General features: G+C 35.4%; 1 pseudogene; it reads right to left on the bottom strand.

Annotated features, from left to right (window-relative positions):
- Positions 1-3773: 3773 nt before the first annotated feature.
- On the bottom strand, positions 3774-3884 carry LOC123619200 (small nucleolar RNA SNORA18; annotated as a pseudogene).
- Between the last annotated feature and the right edge of the window lie 10074 nt (positions 3885-13958).

Genomic DNA, 13958 nt, shown 5'->3' with positions numbered 1-13958 from the left:
ATAGATTAAATGAGGCAGAAGAACGGATCAGTGAGCTAGAAGACAGATTAGTGGAAATCACTACTTCAGAACAGAAGAAAAAAAAAATAAAAAGGAATGAGGATAGTTTAAGAGAACTCTGGGACAACATGAAGTGCTCTAATATTCACATTATAGGGGCCCAGAAAGAGAAGAAAGAGAGAAAGGACCTGAGAAAAATTTCGAAGAGATAATAATAGAAAGCTTCCCAAACTTAGGAAAGCAAACAGCCACCCAAGTCCTGGAAGTGCAGAATACCACACAGAATCAACCCAAAGAGGGACACACCAAGGCACATAGTCATCAAGTTGACAACAATTAAGGAAAAGGAGAAAATATTAAAATTAGCAAGAGAAAAGCAACGAATAACATACAAGGGAACTCCCATAAGGTTATCAGCTGATTTTTCAGCAGAAACTCTACAGGCCAGAAGGGAGTGGCATGATATACTTAAAGTGATGCAAGGGGGAAACTCACACCAAGAATACTCTATCCATCAAGGCTATCATTCAGACTCGACAGAGAAATCAAAAGCGTCACAGATAAACAAAAGCTAAGAGGTTTCAGCACCACCAAACCAGCTTTACAGCAAATGTTAAAGAACCTTCTTATGGTTTGATGACTAAAGAAAAGAGAAAAAGAAGAAAAATAAAAAAAAAAAGAAAGACCTACAAAACATTGCTTTGGCTGTTTAGGTCCTTTTGTGGTTCCTTACAAATTTTGGAATTGTCTGTTCTAGTTCTGTGAGGAATGTCATGAGTATTTTGACAGGTCTGTGGATTTTTTTTTAACATTTTTTATTGATTTATAATCATTTTACAATGTTGTGTCAAATTCCAGTGAGGTCTGTGGATTAATTTGGGTAGTGTGGCCATTTTGACAGTGTTGATTCTCCAATCCAAGAGCACAAGAAATCTTTCCATTTCTTTGTGTCATTTCGGTTTTCAGAGTAGAGGTAACCTCCTTGGCTAAGTTTATTTCTAGGTACTTTGTTGTTTTTGATGTAATGGAAATGTCTCTGCCAGTTATAAAATTCTGGTTTTTGAAGTGAAAAAAAAAAAAAAGCGAATGAAGGGCCACAAATGGCAAAATATCCTTTTTTATGGGTGAGTTGTATTCCATTTGTGTGTGTGTGTGTACATATATATACATGTATATATATATATATATATATATATATATATATATATATATATATATATATATACACACACAAATACACATACATACGTGCTGCATCTCCATTATCTAGTCAACTATTGATGTGCACTTAGGATGCTTCCACATCTTGGCAGTTATAAAGTTGCTGTTAATAGCAGGGTGTATGTATCTTTTTGAGTTAATTATTATTTTGTGTTTGGCTTTATCCCTTTGATAACATGTAAGTTTAAAAAGCAAAAGCGCTATACGTTCTTAGAAACAATGAACAGTACATATATGTAAATTTTAAAATATATGTGCAGTAAAAAAAAGAAAAAAAGATCTATCAAGCCACAAAAGACATTAGAAGAAACTTAAAAGACATATTACTAAATGAAAGAAGCCAGTCTGAAAAGGTTACAAACTGTACAATTCCAACCAGGTGACATTCTGGAAAAGGCACAGCTACAGAAACAATAAAAAGATCGTGGTTTCCAGGGGTTTGGGGGGAGGGAGGGAGGGAGGGATGAGTAGATGGAGCACAGGGGATTTTTAGGGCAATGAAATTATTCTGTATGATACTATAGTGGTGGCTACATGCCATTATGCATTTGTCAAAGCCCATACAATGTACAACATCAAGAGTGAACCCTAATGTGAACTATGGACTTTGGCTGATAATGTGCCCATGTGGTTCAGCAATTGTACCAAATACGCCACACTGGTGAGGGATGTTGAGGGTTGGGGAGCATATATGTGTGGGTGGGAAGGGCTATGTGTGAACTCTGTATTCTCTGCTTAATTCTGTTGTGAACCTGAAGTTTCTCTAAAAGAATAAAGTCTATTTAAAAAAAAAAAAAATTAAAAAATACTTTGAGACAAATAAAAATGGAAATACAACATATCAAAACTTATGGAATGCAGCAAAAACAGTTCTAAGAGAGAAGTTCATACTGATAAATATGTACATTAAGAAACAAGAAAGATCTCAAATAAAAAACCTAACTTCACACTTCAAAAAACTAGAAAAAGAAGAAAAGTGAAGCCCAAAGTTATAGAAAGAAGGAAATAAAGATCAGAATGGAAAGGAATGAAATAGATACTAAAAAGCCTAAAGAGATCACTAAAATTAAGAGCTGGTTTTTTGAAAAGAGCAAAATCGGCAAACCTTCAGCTAGACTCACCTAGGAAAAAAAAGAAGATTCAAAATTGGAAATGAAAGAGATGTTACTATTGATAACGTAGAGACACAAAGGATCATATGAGACTACAATGAACAATTATTTACCAACAAATTGGACAACCTAAAAGAAAAGGATAAATTCTTAAAATATACAATCTACCAAAATTGAATCAGGAAGAAACAGAAAATATATAAAAACAAAAGTTAATAATTGAAAATTGAATAATTAATCAGAATCCTCCCAACAACAGAAGTGCAGGACCAGAAAACTTCATTGGTGAATTTTACCAAACATTTAATGAAGAATTAACATCAATCCTTCTCAAACTCTTCCAAAAAATAGAGGAGAGAATACTTCCAAACTCACTTTACAAGGCCAGCATTACTGTAATACCAAAAACAGACAAGGACACTACTAGAAAAGAGCAGTAGTGGCCAATATCCCTGAGATATATACACACAAAAATCCTCAACAATGTATCAGGAGGCAGAATTCAACAATATGTTAAAAGGATCATACACCAGGAAGCTGTGGCCGAGATGTCTGAGTAGGGGGGTCCTGGGCACGCCTCCAGCAGGCACAGGAAAATTACAACCACCTACGGGCAACTCTCTATGAGGACAACCTGAGGCCTAACAGAAAAGATTTTCCATGGCTAAAGATATGAAGAAGGAACTACAGCACGACGCAGTATAGTCCAGACCCACATCCCCAAGGTGAGCAACCACAAATGGGAGGATAATCACAGTTGCAGAAATTCTCCCCAAAGACCAAGGAGTCTGAGCCCCCCGTCAGTCTCCCTAGCCTGAGGGTCTTGGACCAAGAAGACAAGCCCTGAGAACACCTGGCTGTGAAGGCCAGGAGGGCTTGTGTATGGGAGAGCCGGAGGGCTATAGAAAGCAGAGACATCACCTTTCTTTTCTTTTTTTTTTTTTTTTTAAGTGTAAAGGGGTTTTTTAAATTGTGTAACAGGTAAAATTATTAAGCCGATAATTTTTTTTTTTTTTTAAGAATTTCACATGTTCTGGTTCTTTCCACTGCCCATCACCTTAGTTCCTTCAGTGTTTGAGTCAATAATCTGCAAGACAGCCCTTTCAAAAAATTTTTGCTCAGTCAACACTCGTCATGTCAGTCAGTCCCTAATTCTTTTATTTGGGCTTCTATGATCTCCAGTGGAACATGGACATACTTCCAAAACTCCTGTAATCTATGGGATCCAATTTCTTCCTGCAATTTACTTCGGGACTATTCCATAGTTGGGGTCAGGGAAGATGGATCTACCTGGTTCTGAATTTTAGACACCCTCTAAACATGCATTAAGTTCAAATCATATTTAATCCTAAGCTTATCATGCCCTAAACAGTACTGATCGTTGGGATATACCAGTACCTAAGATAAAGTTTGCTAGGTTTTTCCTAGTTTATTTAGCAGCTCTGTCTTGTAGTTCTTTCCCACAGATCTAACATGTAGCTCTGTGAGTAAAGGAAGCTACATAGTTATGCTATGAGGCGTTTCCAATGATGTAGCAGAGACACACTCATAAAGGGCATGCACAAATACTTACACACTCAAATCCCAATGCACAGGTGGTAATTTGAAAGGAGCCTGGGTCAGACCCACTTACTGATCTTGGAAAGTGCCCTTGAGAGGCGGGAGGCAATTGGGACTCCCTCTAGCGACAAAGATGCTGATGGCACCATTATGAGGGGAGCTCATTCTACTGTGAGGATGCTTGTGTTGGCAAGCACCATTTTGGAGTCTTCCCTCTAGCTTATTAGTGCTGGGGGCTTACCCATCCATCAGCAGGCTAGAACCAGCCCCAGGACCCCCTGGGCCAAACGGGCAACAAAGCCAGGACCTGACCCCATCCATCAGTGAGCTGGCAGCCACTGCATGAGGCAAGGCCTGGTGGCCAACTAGGCCTGGGGCTAGTCATGCCTACCAGCATGCCCACGTTAGTTGGTCCCACCACAACAAAAGGGCCCATGCAGCCCATATGGTGGCACTTAGAGGGTATAGCTCTGGTAACTAGAGGGGAGTGTGTTGCTGGGCCCCATAGGACACCTCTTAAGGCCACTTATCCAAGATCAAGAAAAGTAACCAACCTACCTAATACATACAAATAAACAGAGAATTAGGCAAAATGAGTAGACAGAGAAATATGTTCCAAATGAAGGAATAAGACAAAACCCCAAAAGAAGAACTAAGTGAAGAAGAAATAAGGAATCTACCCAATAAAGAGTTCAAGGTTCAAGGTAATGATCTTAAAGATGCTCAATGAACTTGGATCAAGAATGGATGGACAGGGAGGTGTGGGGAGGTGGATATAGCTCAGTGGTAGAGTGCATGCTTAGCATGAACAAAGGTCCTGGGTTCAATCCACAGTACCTCTGTTAAAAAAAAAAAAAAAGGAAAAAAACAGAATAGCACAGTGAGAAGTTTAACAAAGAGTTAGAAAATATAAGGAAGAAACAAAAAGAGGTGAAGGATACAGTAACTGACATAAAAAATACACCAGAAGGCATCAACAAGAGATTAGATGAAAGGAAGAGATCAACCACTTGCAAAGCTAGTAGGATGGTTAAAAGACAAAAGTAGTAAAATCATCCATATCCACAATAAGTAGTTAAGGGATACACCAAAAAGTGAGATGTTAAATATTATGCCAAAAACTTTAAATGTGTGTGTGATGGGGGGAAGTAAAAATGCAAGGTTGTTGGAATGTGTTTGAACTTAAGAGATCATCAACTTAAAATAATCACATATATAGTTATATATAGATTCGTATGTATATATGACATACAACCATTATGTGTGTGTGTGACACACACACACACATACATAATATATTGTTATACTGGAGCCTCATGGTAACCACAAACCAAAAGCCTGTAATAGATATACACACACAAAAAAGGGAGGAATCCAAACAACACTAAAGATAGTCAAATCACAAGGAAAGAGTAACAGAAGAAAAAGGAACAAAAGAACTACAAAAACAACCAGAAAACAACTAACAAAATGGGAATAAGTACATAGCTAGCAATTGTTATTTTAAATACACATGGACAAAATGCTCCAATCCAAAAAAGTAGGTGAATGGATACAAAAACAAGACCCATATATATGCTGCCTAGAGACTCACTTCAGATCTAAATATACACAGACTGAAAGTGAGGGGAATGGAAAAAGGTATTCCACGTAAATGGAAATGAAAAGAAATCTGGGATATCAATACTTATATGAGACAAAATAGACTCTAAAACAAAGAATGTAATAGGGGACAAAGGACATCACAAAATGATAAAGGGATGAACCTGACAGGAAAACATAACAATTGTAAATACATATGCACCCAACATAGGAGCACTTAAATACATTAAGCAAATACTAACAAAGAGAGCAATTGATAGTAACACAATAGGGGACTTTAATGTCCCACTTATTTCAATGGACAGATCATTCAGACAGAAAATAAGAAAACACTGGCCTTAAATGACACATTAGATCAGAGGGACTATATATGTAACATTCCTTCAAAAAGCAGCAGAATACAACATGGAAACAATCTAAATGTCCATCGACAGATGACTGGATAAAGAAGTTGTGGTATATTTATTCAATGGAACACTACTCAGCCGTAAAAAATAATAAAATAATGCCATTTGCAACAACATGGATGGATCTGGAAAATGTCATTCTAAGTGAAGTAAGCCAGAAAGAGAAATATCATATGATGTCATGTATATGTGGAATCTAAAAGAAAAAAAAAGACAAACTTATTTACAAAATAGAAAGAGACTCACAGACATAGAAAACAAACTTAATGGTTACCAGGGGGAAGGGGGTGGGAAGGGATAAACTGGGAGTTCGATATTTGCAGATACAAACTACTATATATAAAATAGATAAACAAGTTAATACTGTATAGCACAAGGAACTATATTCAATATCTTGTAGTAACTTATGGTTAAAAAGAAAATGAAAATGAATATATGTATGTTCCTATATGACTAAAGGATTGTGCTGTACACCAGAAATTGGTACAACATTGTAAACTCACTACACTTCAATAAAAAGATTTTTTTTTTTTAAAAAGCATCACAATACACATTCTTTTCAAATGGGCACAAAACATTCTCCAGGACAGGTTACATACTAGGCCACAAAACAAGTTACAGTAAATTTAAGGAAACTGAAATCATATCAAGCATCCTTTCTGACAATATTATGTGACTGGAAGTTAGCTACAAGAATAAAACTGCAAAAAACAAGCATGTGACTAGTTATTTGAAAAGATAAACAGAACTGATAAACTTTTAGACAAACTCATCAAGAAAAAAAGGGGACCAAGTAAATAAAACCGAAAATAAGAAAGTTATATCCAAACCACAGAAGTACAGAGGATCGTTAAGAGACTACCGCAAACAACTATGTGCCAATAAAATGGACAACCTAGAAGAAATGTATAAATTCCTAGCAACACAGTCTCCCAAGACTGAATCAGAAAGAAACAAAATATGAAGAGACCAATTGCTAATAAAGAAATTGAACCAGTAATTAAAAAAAAAAAAACTTCTAATAAAAGCCCAGGACCAGCTTGAAAGGTAAATTCTACCAAACAAGAGTTAACACCTATCCTTCTTAAACTACTCCCCCCAAAAATGAAGAGGAAGGAACACTTCCAAACTCATCCTATGAGGCCAGCGTCACCTGATAACAAAACCAGATGAAGACCCCCCAAAAAAGAAAATTACAGGTGGATATCACTGATGAACATAAATCCTCAAAATATTAGCAAACCAAATTCAACAATACACTAAAAGATTATACACCATGACCAAGTAGCATTCATTCCAAGAATGCAAGGATGATTCAATATCCACAAAAATCAATCAATTTGATACATACACATTAACAAATTATAAAATAGAAATCATATGACCATTTCAATAGATGCAAAAAAGAGCTTCTGACAAAATTCAGCATCCATTTATGATGGAAAAACTCTCAAAGTGAGTGTAGAGGGAATATACCTCATATAATGAAGGCTATGTATGACAAACCTACATTCAACATCATTCTAAATGATGAAAAGCTGAAAGCACTTCCTCTAAGATCAGGAAAAGGGTGCCCACTCTCACCACTTTTATTCAACAAAGCATTGGAAATTTTAGCCACAATAATCAGACAAGATAAATAAAAGGAATCCAGATTGGAAAGGAAAAAGTAAAACTTCACTGTTTGCAGGTATAACACAATACTATATATATAGAAAATCCAAAGACACAATAAAAAAATTAGAACTAATAAATGAATTCAGTAATGTTGCAGGATATAAAATTAATATACAGAAATCTGTTGCATTTCTATATACTAACAGCAAACTATCAGAAAGAGAAGTTAAGAAAACAATCCCATTAATAACTACATTACAAAGGATAGAATACCTAGCAATAAACCTAACCAAGGAGGTGTAAGGCTTGTGCTTGGAAAACTGTCATACAGTGATGAAAGAAGTTAAAAATGACACAAATGGAAAATGTTCAAATGACTATACTCCCCAAGGCAATCTACAGATTCTATGCAATTCCTATCAAAATATCAATGGCATTTTTCATGAAACTAGACCAAGTAATTCTAAAAGTTGCACAGAAACAGAAAAGACCACAAACAGGCAAAATAAACTTGAGAAAGACAAGGCTGGAAACACCACGGTCCCTGATTTCAAACAATGCTACATAACTACAGTAACCAAAACAGTATGATACTGCACAAAAACAGACACATAGATCAGTGGAACAGAATAGAGAGCCCAGAAATAAACCCATATTATATGGTCAATTAACCTACAAAGGGGAAAAGACAGCTTCTTCAATAAATGGTGCTGGGAACACTGGACAGCTATGTGCCAAAGAATTTAACTGGACTACTTTCTCACACTACATACAAAAATAAACTCAAAATGAATTAAAGGGTTAAATGTAAGACCTGAAACCACAGAATTCCTTGAATAAAACATAGGCAGTACACTCTTGACATCAGTCTTGGCAATATTTTTTGGATATGTCTCCCTGAGGCAAGAGAAACAAAAGCAAAATAAATGGGACTATATCAACCTAAAAAGCTTTTTCACTAATGAACTTATCTACAAAACAGAAACAGACTCACAGACATAGTAAATAATCTTGTGGTTACTGGGTGAAAGGATATGGGAAGGGATAAATTTGGGGGTTTGAGATTTGCAAATGTTATTCACTATAGTCACTATATATAAAAATAGATTAAAAAACAAGTTTCTTCTGTATAGCACAGGGAACTATATTCAATATCTTATAATAACTTTTAGTGAAAAAGAATATGAAAACAAATATATGTATGTATATGCATGACTAGGACATTGTGCTCTACACCAGAAACTGACACATTGTAATTGACTGTACTTCAATTAAAATTAAAAAAAAAAAAAAAGCTTTTTCACAGCAAAGGAAACTATCAAGAAGACACCCTCTGAATGACTGAAGACATGTGCAAATGGTTTATCTAGTTAAGTTCATATCCAAAATGCAGAGTCATAAAACTCAACATAAAAAAAGCTGATTAAAAAATGGGCAGAGAAAAACAAAATGAGCAGAGGAGTTGAACAGACATTTTTCCAAAGAAGACATACAGATGGCCAACAGACACATGGAAAGCTGCTCATCAGAGAAATGCAAATCACAAACATAACGAGATATCTCACATCTGTCACAATGACTATTATCAAAAAGACAATAAATAACAACTGTTGGCAAGTATGTGGATTAAAGGTAACTCTATGTGCCCTTTTTTTTTTTTTTTAACTTTTTTATTGAGTATTAGTCATTTTACAATGTTGTGTCAAATTCCAGTGTAGAGCACAATTTTTCAATTATACATGAACATACATATATTCATTGTCACATTTTTTTTTCGCTGTGAGCTACCACAAGATCTTGTATATATTTCCCTGTGCTATACAGTATAATCTTGTTTACCTATTCTACATTTTAAAATTCCAGTCTGTCCCTTCCCACCTCCCCACCCCCTTGGCAACCAAAAGTTTGTATTCTATGTCTATGAGTCTGTTTCTGTTTTGTATTTATGTTTTTTTTTTTTCAGATTCCACATATGAGTGATCTCATATGGTATTTTTCTTTCTCTTTCTGGCTTACTTTACTTAGAATGACATTCTTCAGGAACATCCATGTTGCTGCAAAAGGCATTATGTTGTTGGTTTTTGTGGCTGAATAGTATTCCATTGTATGAATATACCACAGCTTCTTTGTCCGGTCATCTGTTGATGGACATTTAGGCTGTTTCCATGTCTTGGCTATTGTAAATAGTGCTGCTATGAACATTGGGGTGAAGGTGTCATCCTGAAGTAGGGTTCCTTCTGGATATATGCCCAGGAGTGGGATTCCTGGGTCATATGGTAAGTCTGTTCCTAGTCTTTTGAGGAATCTCCATACTGTTTTCCACAGTGGCTTTCCTTGCTTCCCTCTCCCACTCTTAATGATTTAGATGTCTTCTTTTACAATTTTGTGTTTATTCTATTTGGAATTCATGGTAGTTATCACCTTTCCAGTTATGAGTTTCTCATTTTTGTAGCATTCTGCTTCTTTTCTATTTAGAGTAGATCTATGTGCTTTTGGTGGGACTATAAGTTAGTACAGCCACTATGGAAAATAGTACAGAGGTTCCTCAAAAAATTAAAAATATAACTACCATTCAATCTAATAATTCTACTTTTGGGCATTTTTCTGAAGAAAACAAAAACACTGATTTGAAAAGATACATGTACTCCTATGTTCACTGCAGCATTATTTACAATAGCCAAGATGTGGAAGCAACTTACAATAGATGAATGGATAAAGAAAAGTAATTTGTGTGTGTGTGTATCATACACACACAAAATGGAATATTATTCAGCCATTAAAAAGAGTGAAATCTTGCCAGTTGGGACAAGACACATGGACCTAGAGGATATTTATGCTAAGTGAAATTGAAATCAAATAGGAAAAGACATATACCATATGATTTCACTTACATGTAGAATTTAAAAAACAAAACAAATGAACAAAATCACAACACAGAAACAGAGCCATGGATACAGAAAATAAACAAGTGGTTGCCAGAGTAGAGGGCGCAGGGAGAGGAGTGAAAAAAGATGAAGGATATTAAGAGATACAAACTTCCAGTTACAAAATGAATGAATCACAGAGAAATATAGTAATATTGTAATAACTTTGTATGGTGACAGATGGTAACTAGAGTTATCATAGTGATCATTTTGTAATGTATAAAAATACTGCATCACTCTGTTGTACACCTGAAACTAGTAACATTGTAAGTCAATTATACTTCAATTAAAAAAAAATGAAAAAAAGGAATTACCTGAAAGTTGTAATCAAATGTTTAATCTGTTGACAAAAACTGATTCTGATACCATTTAAAGACTACATTAATCATGTTATTTTAAAATTTTTATTCGTAAGGAGAAATGGGTGGCTAATCAGGTATAAGTGAAGAATTGTAGAAGAAAAAGTGTTTGCTTTGAATTTGCTTGGGTTTTGCTTGCAAAAAATGAATTTTGATTAAATAGAGACATGGGTCCTTAATCTTTTGGTGACATACACTGATTTGTAATCTCTTTCAGTAACCCAGAGGGAGTTGCCTTCATTAGGATCACCAGCAGAAATAAATGCGGAAGCTAGCTTCCTTCTAAACCTCAGGAAAAGAGAAGGGCAGCGGGGGAGGGGGGGCAGGTCATACACCATAATCAAATGAGATTTATTCTAGAGATGCAAAGATAGTTCAATATATGCAAATCAAGCAATGTGATACACCAAATTAACAAAATAAAAGATTATATAATCATCTCAATAGATACACAAAAGCATTAGACAAAATTCAACATTAGTTTATGATTAAAAACTCTCAATGAAGTGGATATAGAGAGAACGTACCTCAACATGATAAAGGCTGCATATGACAAACTCACAGCTAACATCATACTCAATGTCATATGCCAACAAAAAATGATAGAACTAGAGATAAATCCAGTAAAGTTGTAGGATACATAAATATTACCTTACTATACACTAAGAACAAACTATCAGAGAAATTAAGAAAAACTCAAAAGGAGGCAAGAATGTACAATGGAGAAAAAACAGTCTCTTCAGCAAGTGGTGTTGGGAAAACTGGACAGCTGCATGTAAATCAGTAAAGTTAGAACACTCCCTCACCCCATACACAAAAATAAACTCAAAATGGTTTAAAGACTTAAATATAAGACAATACATGATAAATCTCCTAGAAGAAAACATAGGCAAAACATTCTCTGACATAAATCTTAGCAATGTTTTCCTAGGGCAGTCTATCCAGGCAATAGAAATAAAAGCAAAAATAAATAAATAGGGCCTAATTAAACTTAGAAGCTTTTGCACAGCAAAGGAAACCATAAGCAAAACAAAATGACAACCTACAGAATGGGAGAAAAATTTTGCAAAAGATGAGACTGACAAGGGCTTGATTTCCAGAATATATAAACAGCTCATACAACTTAATAAAAAACAAACAACCCAATCCAAAAATGGGCAGAAGATCTAAACAAGCAATTCTTCAATGAAGACATACAAATGGCCAATAGGCACATGAAAAAATGCTCAATATCGCTCATTATCAGAGAAATGCAAATCAAAACTACAATGAGATATCACCTCACACCAGTCAGAATGGCCATCATTCAGAAGTCCACAAATGGTAAGGCAAGATACAATAAACCTCTTAGAGGAAAACATAGGCAAAACATTATCTGACATACATTTCAAAAATTTTCTCCTAGAAGAAATAAAAGCAAGAATAAACAAATGGGACCTAATGAAACTTACAAGCTTCTGCACAGCAAAGGAAACCAGAAGTAAAACAAGAAGACAACCTACGGAATGGGAGAAAATTTTTGCAAATGAAACCGACAAAGGCTTGATCTCCAGAACATATAAGCAGCTCATATGACTCAATAAGAAAAAAATAAACAACCCAATCCAAAAATGGGCAGAAGACCTAAACAAGCAATTCTCCAAGGAAGACATAAAAATGATCAAAAGGTACATGAAAAAATGCTCAATATCACTAATTATCAGAGAAATGCAAATCAAAACTACAATGAGGTATCACCTCACACCAGTCAGAATGGCCATAATTCAAAAATCCACAAATGACAAATGCTGGAGAGGCTGTGGATAAAGGGGAACCCTCCTACACTGCTGGTGGGAATGCAGTTTGGTGCAGCCACTATGGAAAACAGTGTGGAGATTCCTCAAAAGACTAGGAATAGACTTACTGTATAACCTAGGAATCCCACTCCTGGGCATATATCCAGAAGGAACCCTACTTCAGGATGACACCTGCACCCCAGTGTTCATATCAGCACTATTTACAATAGCCAAAACATGGAAACAGCCTAAATGTCCACCAACAGGTGACTAGATAAAGAAGATGTGGTATATTTATACAATGGAATACTACTCAGCCATAAAAACTGACAACATAATGCCATTTGCAGCAACATGGATGCTCCTGGAGAATGTCATTCTAAGTGAAGTAAGCCAGAAAGAGAAAGAAAAATACTATATGAGATCGCTCATATGTGGAATCTAAAAAACAAAAACAAACAAACAAACAAACAAAAACAAAGCGTAAATACAGGACAGAAATAGACTCATAGACAGAGAATACAGACTTGTGGTTGCCGGGTGGGGAAGGGTGGGAAGGGATAGCCTGGGATTTCAAAATTGTAGAATAGATAAACAAGATTACACTGTATAGCACAGGGAGATATACACAAAATGTTATGGTAGCTCACAGAGAAAAAAATGTGACAATGAGTGTGTATATGTCCATGTATGACTGAAAAATTGTGCTCTACACTGGAATTTGACACAACATTGTAAAAGGATTATAAATCAATAAACAAATGTTAAAAAAAAAAAAAAGAACATATAAGGATCCCAGTGGGAAACAATGCAAAAAAAAAAAAAAAAGTCCACAAATGGTAAGTGCTGGAGAGGCTGTGGAGAAAAGGGAACCCTCCTACACTGTTGGTGGGAATGTAGTTTGGTGCAGCCATTATGGAAAACAGTATGGAGATTTCCTCAAAAGACTAAAAATAGACTTAACATATGATCCAGCAATCCCACTCATGGGCATATATCCAGAGGAAAACTTACTTCAAAAAGATACATACACCTCAGTGTTCACAGCAGCACTATTTACAATAGCCAAGACATGGAAACAACCTAAATTCTATTGACAGATGGCTGGATAAAGAAGCTGTGGTGTATTCATACAATGGAATACTACTCAGCCATAAAAAATAAAATAATGCCATTTGCAGCACCATGGATGGAGCTGGAGAATGTCATTCTGAATGAAGCCAGAAAGAGAAAGAAAAATACTGTATGATATCACTTATAGGTGGAATCTTAAAAAAAAAAAAAAAAAAAAAGACAAGTTTATTTACAAAACATAAACAGACTCACAGACATAGAAAACAAACTTACAGTTACCAGAGGGAGAAGGGCATGGGAAGGCATA

Source organism: Camelus bactrianus, chromosome 11 (assembly GCF_048773025.1).
Source record: "Camelus bactrianus isolate YW-2024 breed Bactrian camel chromosome 11, ASM4877302v1, whole genome shotgun sequence".
Lineage (NCBI taxonomy): Eukaryota > Metazoa > Chordata > Mammalia > Artiodactyla > Camelidae > Camelus > Camelus bactrianus.
This window is presented reverse-complemented; position numbering and strand designations above follow the sequence as displayed.